Source organism: Gallus gallus, chromosome 1 (genome assembly GCF_016699485.2).
Source record: "Gallus gallus isolate bGalGal1 chromosome 1, bGalGal1.mat.broiler.GRCg7b, whole genome shotgun sequence".
NCBI classification, from domain to species: Eukaryota; Metazoa; Chordata; class Aves; order Galliformes; family Phasianidae; genus Gallus; species Gallus gallus.
Window position 1 is genome coordinate 120,702,975 of NC_052532.1, and position 15,472 is coordinate 120,718,446.

Below are 15,472 nucleotides of genomic sequence, written 5' to 3' on the forward strand. Positions count from 1 at the left end.
AAAAAAATAAATATAACTTTAAGGAATGTAAGCTAAAAGCCACACTGCCTTAGCTAACCGGTAATCACAACAGCTAATTCAAAATGATTGAGTAACAATTGCATGCTCAAAACACCTCTTTCTTAGAATATTGAATTTGCTGTGCAGAGGCCACAAAACACACTGGTTGTTTCAAGAACCTATACAGAATTTCACTCTGATGTCACGAGAAAAGGCCAGGACTCCTGAGAAAGCAGCAAAGAGCTGTAGGATCCCTCACCTACAGCAGCCCGTGTGAAGCACAGAACTACTGGAGCACTGCGGAGCAACCCAGTTTCAGATTGCTTCCACTGAACAGTGAAAGTTCTTCCAAGTATTGTCTGCAAGAACACAGGGACCTAGAAATTTCACAAGTTATTAAGTTATAGCTATAGTTTATCTGTGTTCTTCTGGCTGCATGTAGTCATGAGTGATTATTCTCATATGACCATAGTCAGCCCTGTTAAGTGCAGCAATTCAGCTACGCTGATGAATTAGAACATTTGCTCCAAAAATGAAGCTGAGCAAGGAGGGTGGAAAGGGAAAATGGCACTTATCACAATTTACAAACAGAATTCACGTTCTTACTCTCAATTGTTCCAAAATTCAACAGATTTCAATGCTGCGATACTCTGATTTAGGTTTTGTAACAGAAAACTGAATATCCCTCATCTGCTTAAGCCTTCAAAGAACCCTTCTGCCACTACAGTTTTGTTAGATTTATAATATGGAATCAGCAGTCTCTTGACCTTTGCCTTCTGAAATAAATTGTAACATTGATCCTTTAGTGTATTTCCATCCTTTGGAAACGTCATGTCCATGGGCATGACATCTGCAATAGAATCCAATATTCACCACCAAATAACCCATCCACGCCTCGTACAAAGGGCTGATCTGAAATAATAAACACATTTTCTTTACTCTGTCTTGTATCTGAGCAGCTATTAGAAAGACCCAGTTGTACCACAGCACTGATAAGAGTCAAATACTGAAGGCACTGCCATGTACTCCCCCTGTACTCAACACTGGTGAGGCCACACCTCGAGTACTGTGTCCAGTTTTGGGCCCCCCACTGTAAGAAAGACATGGAGGCCCTGGAGCGTGTCCAGAGGAGGGCAACAAAGCTGGTGAGGGGTCTGGAGCACAGGCCTTATGAGGAGTGGCTGAAGGAGCTGGGATTGTTCAGTCTGGAGAAGAGGAGGCTCAGGGGTGACCTCATTGCTCTCTATAACCACCTGAAGGGAGGTTGTAGTGAGCTGGGGGTCGGCCTCTTCTCTCGTGTGACTAGTGATAGGACTAGAGGGAATGGCTTCAAGCTGCGCCAGGTTCAGGCTGGACGTTAGGAAATACTACCTCTCTGAAAGGGTGGTCAGGCACTGGAATGGGCCCAGGGAGGTGGTGGAGTCACTGACCCTGGAGGTGCTCAAGGAACGTTTGGACGTTGTGTTGAGGGACATGGTTTAGTGAGAACCATTGGTGATGGGTGAGTGGTTGGACTGGGTGATCCTGTGGGTCTTTTCCAACCTTAGCGATTCTATGATCCTATGATGCTATTCTATGGGATCTCATGCTGTAAGGCAAGCCCTATAAGTAGTAATTGAAGTTTTATTCTCAGGTCAGTGATAGACACCAAGAGTTCATATGTGGTATGAGTTCCAATTAGGAAGTCCAGCTTCTCAAAAAACAGAGTTAAATATGCTAAAGGCTGCTGATGAATAATTTCACAATGCAGCAAGCTGTCAGTGACAGGTACATTCAGCAGAACTGAAGTAGAACTTCCATATGCAGAAGATCATTAACAATGTCACATTTGCTACATCTAATAGCCGCTAACAGAGTCCACTAAGCCATATCAATTTTATGTATAAATATCAGTTTTCAGAGGCAAGCTCTTGCACACTTTAAATGTACAAAGGATCAATGAATAGTTGTCTCATCTGAAGCAAGAAAGTATCGGTTTTTCAAGTTAATTTGGAATAGACTTCCTGCACTGAGCATTTACTGTTTCAACACCTCGAGGGGAGACAAGCAATTGCTCGTGCATCACTTGTTATAAACCTAGACTACAAGTATATGTGTGTGTATGTATACAGACATACCATAATTATTACGCTTTTCCTTTTCTCTATCTCAGTAAATATTTTTATCTCATTTTTTTCTCAGTTCTCTCCCCCACCCCACTGGGATAGGAGGAGTGAGTGAACGGCTGTGTGGTGCTCAGCTATCTGCTGGGTTAAACCACACCACATTACCATATCTTAAAGAACCTGCACCATGTAAAAGACTTGTTTTAAGAACATCGGCTTGCATTTATGAAACACACGGAGTATCCTGCATGCTGTTCCTAACTGCAGTATTTGTAGGGCATTTCATAGATGTATTACAGCACAAGAGCTCCCTCCTCTCACCCCCATTCTCATAAGCAATGCTTCCGTCTTGCTGCTTCCCCATTCTATCACCTCATTAGTTAATTATTGCTTAAACTCAAATATGCACTACCTGCATATGTTATAATGGAGACTTTGTTTTACTTTCTCATACACAAGAATACAAATAAACTACACAGCCAGAAAGGTAAAATTTAAGCACCCGTAACTTAATTACTATCAGGCCCTTAGCCTTCAGGAGAAGAACATCATCAATATCATAGTGGGTTTTTTGTGTCCTACAACACTGCTAAATGTATGACAAACAAACGCGTTAGGAAGCAGAACAACTCCTAAAAGATAACTGACTTTCCTTCTACTTGTGCTCACCACGTAAAGGACAGCTCAGGCTCTGAGGTGCTCACAGTAGCCAAAGCCAACACCTTGCTTCCCGAAGGAAGCGATGCTGAGCAACTGCTACAGAACTGCATGCTGACAGAAGACACGCTCAGCATTCTCACAACATTGTGCTGTTGTAACCTAGTGTCTGGATGAATGCAAAGCTCCCGAACACTCCATGGATTCAGGACTCCAACTGTAATTCAGTGTGCTGTTGGGGATACTCTTTTGCAAACCAGGAGAATCCAGGTGATAAATCACCTAATCCTCTCTGCATACAGTGAACTTGGATACAAAAGAGCTATGAAATCTTGTTTCTAATGTTTGCAACATTTGATTATTAGGTGCCTACTGCTAAGAGAGCTGTCAGAAAAGAATTCAAAGTTAAATATTCATCAACACCCATCACAATGTCAAGGGTAAAGTCTCAACCAAAAAAAAAATCTCACATTACAATCATTGTTGCTAATAGATAAATCAACTGCCATACACTTCACAGAATCATAGAATCACATAATAGCCTGGGTTGAAAAGGACCACAATGATCACGTAGTTTCAACCCCCTGCTATGTGCAGGGTCGCCAACCACCAGACCAGGCTGCCCAGAGCCACATCCAGCCTGGCCTTGAATCCCTCCAGGGATGGGGCATCCACAGCCTCCTTGGGCAACCTGTTCAGTGCGTCACCACCTTCTGGGTGGAAAACTTCCTCCTACTATCTAATCTAAACCTCCCTCATCTCAGTTTACAACCATTCCCCCTTGTCCTATCACTATCCACCCTCGTAAACAGCCGTTCCCCCTCCTGATATATACTCCCTTCAAGTACTGGAAGGCCACAGTGAGGTCCCCCTGGAACCTTCTCTTCTCCAAGCTAAACAATCCCAGTTCCCTCAACCTTTCCTCATAGGAGAGGTGCTCCAGCCCTCCGATCATCTTAGTGGCTCTGCTCTGGACCCGCTCCAAGAGCTCCACATCCTTCCTGTACTGGGGGCCCCAGGCCTGGATGCAGCACTCCAGATGGGGCCCCCCAAGAGCTGAGTGGAGGGGGACAATCAACACTTCCTAGATTTATACAGTTCAACAATTTCCCTGCAATGAAGGAATCCTAAACTAGAATGACACAGAGAAGGGCCACTTCTACCACTCATTTCCATCACACCTCCCGGTGGTTCACCAAAAGGCACACCAAGGTCCTACAAGTAAGTACAGTTGCTCATAAAGCAACTCATAAAGCATAAAGCAGCAATATTCATTAAAATGTAACTTGCCATTCATTTGAGCAATGTTTTCCAACAAGAAATGAGACCCTGCCAGATCCCACAAAATTGCAAGAGTGAACAACAACACAGAACAACTCTAGAAGTACACTACTCACAGGCAAAAACCCTGAAGCACCATCCTAACCTTCCTCCTCTTAGATACGAACAGACAAAACACACTAAGGTGAAACTATGGGAACTTCTAAGGAGAAATGACAACTATCGCTGATAAGCGATCCCAGCAAACTTCAAAACCTCATCTTAAAAGCAGCATGCGACGCAAGGAGCCCTTCTTGCTGTTCTGGTTCCTATTCAGTCATCTCAAATGCTCTGAGTCGAGAACTTGACAATCTCTAATTTCAGTAAATAAATTACAAGGTAGTTCCAAACAACGTCCCATGCACAGAGATTGAAACAGAGACTCTCCTGGGTCTCCTCAGGCCAACGACAAAGCTGCAAAATTTACCTAAAATGCCTTCTCAGTATCATCCACCAGCAAAACTGAAGTCTCACTTGAGCTTTACCTTCAGGTTTCTCAAGTAGAATAGGTGAAAGACTTCTGCTGTTAGCATCTTCCAGCTCTGACTGAGAGACATTACGTTGTGCCTCAACTGCAAGGAACACAGTGCAGGGACAGCTTATAGCTTTACCATATAATAAGAGGTATGCAAGAGGTTTGCGGAGGGACCGCCGTATTATTACGTTCTTTAACTAAAATAATCGTTATAATTAAACGTCAAAGAACACCTTGACCATTCTTCCACCTTAGAACTGCATAAACAGCAGTGTAAGAATAGTGTGCATGAAAGAACAAAGGCAGCACTCTGGCCATGGTTGAACAGAGGCAAGCAAAGGTGAAAACCACACTATGAGTGTCCAGAAAGGTTGCAGAGTCTACCAAAAGGGATAGGAAGGCAGGCTATATGTTTTGATTTTCTCAGACTTTGCTCCAGTTGATATTCTTCCAACCTCTTAAACCAGAGAAGCAAAACAAAGCAATTAAATAATCCCATTGATATATACAGTTTCAGTTCATACTCAGCACAAACTCTGATACCACGCTGATTTTTTTTAAACCACACCTATTTCTCCACTCTTTTCGAAGTTCTACTCCGCTTAATGCCTTCGAACAGTACATTACAGTCACTTACAGGTAATAAAGCAGCGCACACCAAGCATCGCAAAAGCATGAGGGCAATTCAAAAATACACAGTGTAATCATTCTGCATGTAATTTTGGTAGAACAAGTTTTAAACGAAAAGCTCAAACTTGTTGTTTATAAAAATGGGCTCTCAACAGTGCTGATATGGGAACTTTCATCAGATGGCAAAAGCAGGTCAACAATCTCCTTAGTTTCTTGGTGATTTAATGATCTGGTTCGTGCTATTCAAGGACCAGGTTCTCCCTTGGACCTAATCCTTCAGTTCTGAGATGACTTTCTGGGCCAGAAGGATGTATGGAATAACGCCTAGATTTTATTTCAAGCATGATGTGTTCACAGTATATCAGAAGCTCAGCACAAAGGTTAGTCAATGGCTGCACAGTTAAGTGCCTTACTCTGCTGGAATTTAGTCCAGTTGTTACCCCGGCTCATATTCCACCCTTCTAATGCTGCAATCACAGCTGTGCCCTGAATCACACCAGCACCGGTGCAGGCACGGCGTTCTCTCAGCTCACTACTGACAGCCGATCCTGAAACCAATTTGCAAATTTATTTTTCTTCTTCTCCTTCAGGGGAATGACATTTGTCTCAGCTGCTGTCATGTAATCACACCACACCAGTTTCAGTCTTTTTTCCCCCCAGTGATTTGTTTTAGCTGTTAATGAAACGGCAGCGTTATTTTTCTCAGGTGGAATTATTATTAACTCATTAAGATGCTTTATAACAACTATAAAGCTGACAGGCCCAACATAGATCATGTTGTTCCATATTGTTAAGGAAGAACGTTTGAAAAAGAATATTCACCTTATTTAATTAGATAAAGAGGAAGACGACTTATAAAGTCTCACAAAAGACATTTTTTTAATTAACTTCTTCACCTTTGTATATGGCATTGATCTTACTGAAGCAGAAAACATTCTTCAAAGTGATTTTAAACCTCCCCTTTCCCACCGTAGCATTCCATGTACCATTTTTCTTCAGTTCACGCATTTTGTTTGAAGAGCAAAAATGCCCATATAAGATACGGCTTTTGTCGAAAAGCGCTTTCAATTCCCTACAAAACAACAGAGAGAAAATGAGCTGTTCCCACGATACCTTCATTTCTGTTTCTTAAATATTCCATACGAAAGGCAGAAAAGATATACCCTTGTATTAAAACAAAATTATCCAGCATTTTCCAGCATTAATTCTGGAGACAGTAGTGAGGCAATCCTAAGATTGCCTAACAGGATTAAGCCCTGTATTAAATGAGGCTACTTATTTATATTTTTTAAACTAAAGGACATTTTAATTCATATTAAGACTACAGTATATTTTCAACTCCGATATCCCATCTTAAAGCGAGCACAAGAGGAAATTCTCTAGCCTAGGGCGCTTATTTGCCCAGCACTGCTTGCTGTTCTGCCATTAACATCACAGAATCTAAACATTAGCACATTCTGCACTAACAGTGATATTATTTCTGCTTTCATTTGCAAAGTACATCGAGGCAAAACCATTTGCACGCAACTGAAGTTCTAGATGAAAATAAATCTTAGCTTTTGACTTTCTTCTTCTGGATTTAGCTTCTAACTTAAAGCACACTACAATGCCACTTCTGCTGCAGCATCACAATGAAAATCTGTTGCACGCAACTAGCAGGCATTGGCAGACATTAAGCAATTCACATCACATTCAGATGTATTTTCGGGGTTTTTTTTTGGCAGGGAACCTTTACGATACCATACGATAAGAATATGAAAGCCATCAGTTTGTTTTAATCTGTCCTGCCATTCCTCAATAAAATGGTAGAGACTATCAGACAAGGAACAGCAAGCTAGAAAAAATTCACTATCCATCTCAGACAAGTAATTGATTCTAGAGGTCCATTTTCATGTTCATCTATCATTTCACCTTAAATAAAATCCAATTACTTCAGCTTCACAGGTGGACTGGAAAGGATAAAGAGAGCTCATAAATTAACACCGCCCAAATATATGTGCTACATACAGAGCCGTCAAGTCCCACACGTTGAACATTAAACTCAATCTGCAGCTCCCCAGTTAAAACCTTCATCGTGACGCATCCTCTCGCACACTGGCAGTGTGGCACAGGTACTGTTGAGCACCGCATAATCCAACACATGGGCCTTACAACAAGCTCAGGCAGCCTCACGTCCAGCAGGAGAAGAGACCCGTGCCCAGCGGCAACCACAACGTTGTGCTGGACTATGTGGCTGAGAAGCCTTGAGCGTGAGGCATGGGCTCTTCCACAGGATCCAGTGCACAGCGCTCACACATCAGGGCTCCAGAGCTGACGAGAAACCTGTAAGCATGCCCAGCAGAAGAAAAGGCCATTTTTGTCTCTGCTTCTGTTGCACTCCTGCAACACAGCCTATCTAATTCTCAGCAGCATATGCTGAACTTTAAGGACAGAAAAAATACCATTTTCTGTTCTACTGGTTATACTCATCAATCTTCTATTGCTTACATTCAGTAATTCACATGTACAGCATAAACTCCACAAATCTGTACAGCTACTTCCACAGGCACCGATTAGGATGGGAGTCCCATCACATTACCCCTACCCCAGTAGTTTTACAGTACAAACCTACATTCATTATTTTCAAGCATTACACGCCCTACCCCATCCACCTTTATAGTGCAAGTCATTCCCCACATCCGGTGCTCTCTATGGTTGTTGGGTGGGTGGTAACGGTGCACAGGGCACAGCAAAGCTCTGTGCTTTTCAGTGGGGGCTTCTTTTGTAGCTACGCTGTCCTTCACAAGGCAAGGAGAGACTACCAATCAATCAAACGATCCAAACCAGGAAGCAAGCAAAAAGTGCTATTAAATCCCAAGCACCATCAGAAAAATCTCAACAAAAGGTTGAGAGTCACAGAGTGAAAACTGCAGCTACTGCTCTCATAGTTCTACAAAACTCGGAACTGTTTCAAAGCGTTTGTAAGAACTACCATTTGTTACATTACAGTTGTTGATGTTAAAGTTGGAAAACACGTCCAGTGAAATCATTTCTTCATATTTTTTTGTAGTTGAACCATCTTTTTCCATTAGCTCTGGAGCTTCACGTAGTCCAATTATTTCAAAGGACAGCGCGGTTCCTCTTTGCTAATTTCTTTGAAGAAGAGCAAGTTAAGGAGCCTGGTCTGCCATTCCATTTTCATTGAAAACACCCAACAATAGCTCAAACGTTATTTTAAGTGAATATAACTGGAACAGTCACACAAAAGGTCACCCATTTTACTGGTGTGGAAAAATACAGGATAGGCTTCCCGGTCTCCCAGGGTTGTTCAGTACTTTGTACAATCGAAGGCGAGCAGACTTTGGCCTTAATACAAATACTTTCCTATCTCTCCTCACCCAGACACGTTTGCAACACAATTTTAGTCACTGGTATTTTAGAATGATTCGTATAAATGAGTTTTATTTACCCCACAAGCAAAACAACAACAAAAAAGATACCAAACATCTCTCAGTCTCTGAACTTCCAGATAAAGCAATCCTGAATTCCAAATAAATTAATTACAAGTATACGTGCAGGTTGTTTTTTTTCCCCCTGTGAGTCACAATTTGAGTCAGCAGAAGCAACTAAAAACCAACTATGTTGACAGAAGTAAGGGAAGTAAGGTCACGTTTCTCAAACATGCTTTTCATTCACGGGACTTCGGGCAATTAAAGCATCAATACGTACAGAATTAGCGAAACATTTAATGATCTCCCAACAATAGGAACAGCTATTTGGTTAGGAAAAGTAAAGTCAAGGTTCGCCTTCTGAAAATACTGCTTTGTTATTATTGCTGCGTGCATCCCATGCTGGCATCTTCACACTGCAATTTGTTTTTATTTATAACTGTGTTAAAAATAGCTTCTAAAGAAAGTCGAGCAACCAATTTGGTGTCTGCACGTGGCATTTCTGCCCTCCATGTTTTTCAAGAAATAGTTCGGTGATTCCAACTCATGTTGCAGTGCTATAGGACCTCTCTTACCCACCCCTGTTCTACATATGAGGTTCTAAGTTTGAAGTTCCTCGTGCTTGGCTGCCACTCTTCTGCTTGCATCAAGCTCATACCCTACAAAATCAGGGACAGAAATATGTATAACCTCTTACCCACGTACATCAGATGACGTTCCACCTACAGTTCTCTCCTTACTCCTGCTCTTCACGGTAGATTTGAACCGAGCACCCTTCCTACAACTCCTTTAAACATTAGAAACTCTTTACAGACTTACATTACGCTTCTGCATAAGCTACATCAGGCGATGTCAAACAGATCTTCCACAGCTCTTAGTCCCACATCCACCCACGAATACACCCTTACTTGCAGCCTAGAATAACATCCCCAAATTATTATCAGCTTCACATCGTTTCCGCTTTCCTTACTACCTTCACCTTGCCCAACAGTGTGGCAAAAAGCAGCAAGTAACGTGGGGACGCATTACCAGAGTCTGACTGCAGACCCACACATTGATCCTCACTTCTTGCCCCATCTCCAACCACCTGCCTCTTCCCATCAGACCTGCATGGCTCAGTAGAGCTGGAGAACACTGCCCCTCTCCTGAAAATTGACCGAGTGGTTCAGAAGTTACTGGCAGGGTGGGAGGATGAGCTAGTGGACAGATGGATGGACAGATGGAGCAATTGCATAAGATGCTCTTCTCAAACTAAATTAAGACTTTCAAGTCCTACCTGTTCCACCCAGCACTCCAACAGCCCTGGCCACTTCCCTCTTCAAGGTTTTCCATTTTATAAAAGGCAATACCACATAAATTAGTAGCTTCAGTCTATAGACTTGCCAGATCAATGCTGCACTGACTGTACATCACGATGTACAGTTATCATGCTCCATAAATAACTGTCTTGGAACACAAGCTGTACCCAAACAAGCTTTCACAGTTCAGGAGAAAAGTACTGTCTGCTTAAAAACATTATAACGGCACGTAATTTAAAACATCCTTTATACTAATAATGCCAACAGTAAAGGAGAAAGGAAAAAAACATCAAATCTTGTGTTTTATAAAATACAGAAAATATACAGTTAAAGACTACTACCCATTAAAGGAACTGCAAAGGCGGTTTACATTTCAGCAGCATAGGACTGTGTGAAGAGATGGAGGAGGAGCTATGCTAGATAAGCAGATGGATCAGGAACGTGTGAAAAGGTCCATAAGGTAGACTCAAGTTTTTAAAGTATGAAACTTCTCAAGTGAGCATAGACTCGGTGTAGGTGTTTTCATACTAGGATTAGTTCTGGTGACAGGCTTGTTCGGTGATGCTTTTTTCTTTTACAGCTTTTCTTTCTTTTTTTAAAGCTTAAAGATGTAGGTAGATAACAGCATTCTGGAATGGGGATACAGCATAGAATAGTTTGAGCTAGAAGGGACCCTTAAAGGCCATCTGGTCCAACTCCCCCGCAATGAACAGGGCCACCTACAGCCACATCAGGTGCTCAGAGCCCCAACCAGCCTGACCTTGCAAGCTCCCAGGGGCAGGGCACCCACCACCACCTCTCTGGGCAACCCGTTCCAGTGCTTCACCACCCTTAGCACAAAAAACTTCTTCCTTACATCAAATGTAGACTGCTACATTTCCCCCCTTTTAGTTTGAAACTATTTCTCCGTGTCCTGTCACAAAGGACTCTGCTAGAGCAACTGTCAACTCTAGCCTCATCTTCCAAAAAGGCTGGAAATATGTTTGCAGAGGTTAAGCAAACAAGCAATGACAATCTTGTGAACGCTGCAGATTAACAGCATGGGAGAAAAAAAAAAATAGGAGGAGAGTGGAATCCAACTCATAAAGAAAGAAAGATAACATGCTTGCACCCGACACCATTGCTTATTTTGGGCTGAAATTCTCCCTCCAAGTGCTCAGAAGAAGATAACACAGCAGTGTCATTAAAGCAAGGAGAGTACAGTGAAAGAAAAAAGCAGTGTCATAAAGAGAGAAGAAAATCTAAACTTTACGCTTCATCGTAGTGATATCTCATCTAGATATAAATATACAGTGATATATATATATATATATATATATATTTTGAGTGAAAACACCACTTTGAGCAGGTCTAACTGGACAGCCCTCTGAGTTCCCTTCCAAAGGGAACTCTGTGTGCAGGCACAATTAGAGAGGTCTTGAAGGAGAACCATCTTGCAGCACAGAAGGTATTGCCAAAAGAGCAGAGTAAGCCACCAAGAATGCCATTCTCTTAACCAACAACAGCTAAAAAAGCATGAAATTGGCCTCTTATAACTTGATGACAATTCTCACCTCAAAACATACAAAGCAATCAGATTTAAAACAGTAGCAAAAAATTGGGGGGAGGGTGGGGGAGGTTTAATTCAATATTTATTTCATTTATTTTGTTTTATTCAATTCTTCTCTTGGAGAAGAAAAGACCGGGGAGATCTCATTTGTGGCCTTCCAGTACTTGAAGAGAGTGTATAAACAGCAGGGGGAATGAGGGTGGATGGTGATAGCACAAGGGGGAATGGTTTTAAACTGAGACAGGGGAGGTTCAGGTTGGATATGAGGAGGAAGTTTTTCAGACAGAGGGTGGTGACACACTGGAACAGGTTGCCCAAGGAGGCTGTGGATGTCCCATCCCTGGAGGCACTCAAGGCCAGGCTGGATGTGGCTCTGGGCAGCCTGGTCTGGTGGTTGGCAACCCTGCACATAGCAGGGGGGTTGAAACTAGATGATAATAGCGGTCCTTTTCAACCCAGGCCATCCTATGATTCTATGAATATTTGCTAGAAGATGTACCATCACTTCAGTCAACACCCATCCTGCAATCAAGATGGATAACACTAAAAACAAGTCTACATTCTCAGGTTCACAACTGAAATGTTATTGCCTACTCCAACTGCTATGACAATTGCTTACTCTTTGATTAATAAACATTTTAACTTTGGAATGAGGGGTATTATACATAAGTTAAACTTGCTATTATTGCAGTTGACAACTAACATAGAAAGCAAGTTATGTCACAAATGTGTACCCATCCCCTATATTCAGAGTATATTCTAACAATACAGAACATACTTGAGAGCTGCCAGCATGTCTGCCAACTAAGTATGAAAAGCATGAATGTGCAATATCAATTAATATGCAAGATTAAAAACATCTGTCTGCTATATGGGATGTTGTGCATTTTGACAGGCCCAAGATCTCTTCACCGCTAACTGGACTCACACAGCTGCCCCAACCCTGTATGCACTTCCACATAAATAATATCAGTGAAGCTGAGCATATGTTTAACCTATGATGTGCACACAAATATTCATAGAAAGGGCTCGAGTAACTATTGAGAGTAACAAAATGCTGCCAAGTGCTAACAATAAAAAACAGAAGAGGAAGCTTGTCTTGGAATTTGTTTTCAGCTACTACCAAGTTTTTACTGAGTGCAGCAGGTTAACAGGAATTTAGAATGAGCGTAATAGCTCTGACAGGGGCTTCAAAGAAGAGTTGACGTTGTCAAATCCTCATCTTCCAGGCAGTGTGACTTCACTATTACATTTCCAGATAAAAGCTGTGAATATAGTGTATAGAAAATCCCATGGTCTCTATAAAACAATCAGACTTTGGAAGATGCTGAACAAACCACATCACATTTACTCAGGGAAGACTGCTGTGATGAACTTGCAGTTAACGTGACATGCTACAGTACTCAAGATATTCTCACCAGACACGCTGAAATGTGTTGTAAGAGCTAGCACTGCGCAGTATTCAAATTCCTTCAGCAAGCTGCTGAAACTTACCCACTCCGGGACTCACAGCAGCACACTGCTTCCTCTCTACCAACGTCTTGGAAAAATCCACAACAAAAGGGAGAGGAGAAAAAAAGAACGCACTCACTGTGAGTCTGCAACATCCCGGGCATAGCAGGCATTCTGCTGCACTGACACCAGCACAGCGCTGATGCATGCATGGGCAAATGCATTGGGATTGTGAGATGTCATTCTCATCAAGAAAAAAAACAAACCTCTTTTTAAGGTTAGGAAATGCAGCATTAAACAGGGAACTTACAGGCAGAAATATCTCACGTTTAACTCAAAGATTTGTTTCAAAAATGAAATATTGGAGTATAAAGCTCCATTTGCAAATACAAGGCTTACAAAGCTCCTAGTCAGCAGTTACCTTTGTGGCTTTTAAATAGATTGGCTCTAAGAAGGCGAAGTGTTGCCCAGCCTACCACATCCAGGCCAACCAGAACAATCAGCCTTCCTGAGACCAGAGAGGGGTGAGGCCACGAAGCAACACAGTGAGGTGCACTCCAGCAATTATTTCCTACTCCACGCATACGGAGCCCCACAGCTGAGTAGCTGCCATCTTCATAAGCACTAAGCTCACTCCAAGTAAACCAAGCACGCTGCAGAGGTGCAGGTGATCCCACGCCAGATGGTTATCCTACATAATGATCAGTCCGCTAGGAACTTAGGGGGGAAAAATAAATCAATTTTGAGATCACAGAAACAACTTCTATGAGTTTGAAAGCCAAGCGTTCCCACTCAAACATAAGGGCTGTTAGATGGGGAGATGAAAGAAAACGTAGTTCAAACGAACCAAGCTAAATAAGAATTCTCTACTATGAAAAACATTACCATCAACTTATCTAAATTCTCTAGAATGCCTACAGTGCTGCAGGGCATCTAAACGCTGACATCCACTTATGAAGAAAAGAAGTGAAAAAAATTGTTCATATTCAAGCTCCAAGATGGGGTTTTTTTGGTATTCTGGCTATCTGAATCGATATTTGGTTCCACGGAACCTTACAGCCACATCCTCCCCTTTCCTTCAGTCGCTTGAAGCAGAGTGTTACCATTCACATCTGTATTTCTACAGTCCTCTGTAAGAGAGGATTAACAGAGACAGCGATACAACTCCCCAGAAGAATGGAGCTTTGTGTGGCTGGCACAACTACGGTTCAGTTCAGAACTGATTCGCATCCCGTTTTTTCAGAGGGGAAGTTTGGTGGGGTTTTCATTTGTTTATTTTAAATGTTGCCAAGCAACTATTTTTTATGAATGCCATCCTTTTTTTCCTTGAAATAAACATCAGCATCGAGCTGTGCTATGGTTGAAAACACGCTAGCTAAAGGGCCACATTTCAAGAAGGCTCAGGCGGCTCACACTTGAAGTCCAAGTCTGAAGCCAAGCCAGAACGGACTAACATCTCTTCTGAAGTAATGTTAGAAAAATAAATCTAATTGGAGCAATGCTAGAAATACAAGCTTCTAAAAACCTAAGCTCTTCAGAGTTAAAAATAAGCGCTGCAGAAAATCATCACGTTCCATACACGCTTTCTTCATTCTAAGAGAGATGAAAGACTGAAGCAACAGGCTATTTTAACTCCACAGCAACAACACGTAACTTAAGCATCAGTCCCCGACAAGCACAGAAGGGGAGCACAACTCTAGCCTGAAAGCCCTGATGGGCAAGTTGTTTTCTTCGGGAAGTTATTTTGCTTAAAGGAAACATGGAAGTTCTCCACAGGCTTATTCCTACAGGATTCTCTTGGGTGCGACAGAAAATGCACAGAAAACACACGTGTGTTAAATACACACCGTGTGTACGTGTATATATCCACATATGCATACAAAATGTGTATGTGATGTTCCTATAAGAGCAGACATTCAAGTGTGCAGAATCTTCTAATTTCTTCCATCTTTCACAGTAATGTGAAGATATTTAACAATCATTTCTGCTATGCTAAAACATCCTATTTAATACAGTGACAGAGAGACGGATTAATATTGCATTCTAAACAAGTAATTTTAGGTTTACGAGATGGACACACCAGCATTGTGAACATTCATGAGTTCCATCAAGACTTCATATGAAACCAGGCAGACCCGGCGTGAGGGCTGATGTTCCAACAAGGATTTCCCCCATTCACTTCCGTACCGTTTTAATGCTCACTTTCATTTATATCAGGAAATTAATTCTTACTGCTTCTGATGCACAAAGCTGATGTTACTATTCACAAGGAAACCTCTTTCCACCCCGACACTGAGGTGCCACTCCTGAACTGTCTGATAACACAAACAAGTGAGTGGGGAAAAAAGAAGTGGCCTTATAGTTAGAATGTGGAAACAGTGATTGAACTCCTTTCCTCATTACATTACCTACGTTCCTTAGTGACAGCAAATCACTGATGATTCTCATGCCTTGATTTCCTGATGTGAACAATAAGCTAAATGTGTAGAGTCGCTAGGTTTGGCTCATGGGCAGTGCTAGAATTCTTTTAAAATCTCAAATAGCAGCTCTGAGAAATG

The 15,472-nt window shown here is 42.0% G+C and overlaps 1 protein-coding gene across 19 annotated transcripts in view; it reads right to left on the reverse strand.

The window, feature by feature from the left end:
* CDKL5 (cyclin dependent kinase like 5) overlaps positions 1–15,472 on the reverse strand; it is a 126,644-nt gene that overhangs the window by 108,661 nt on the left and 2,511 nt on the right. The gene's annotated exons all lie outside the window — the stretch shown is intronic.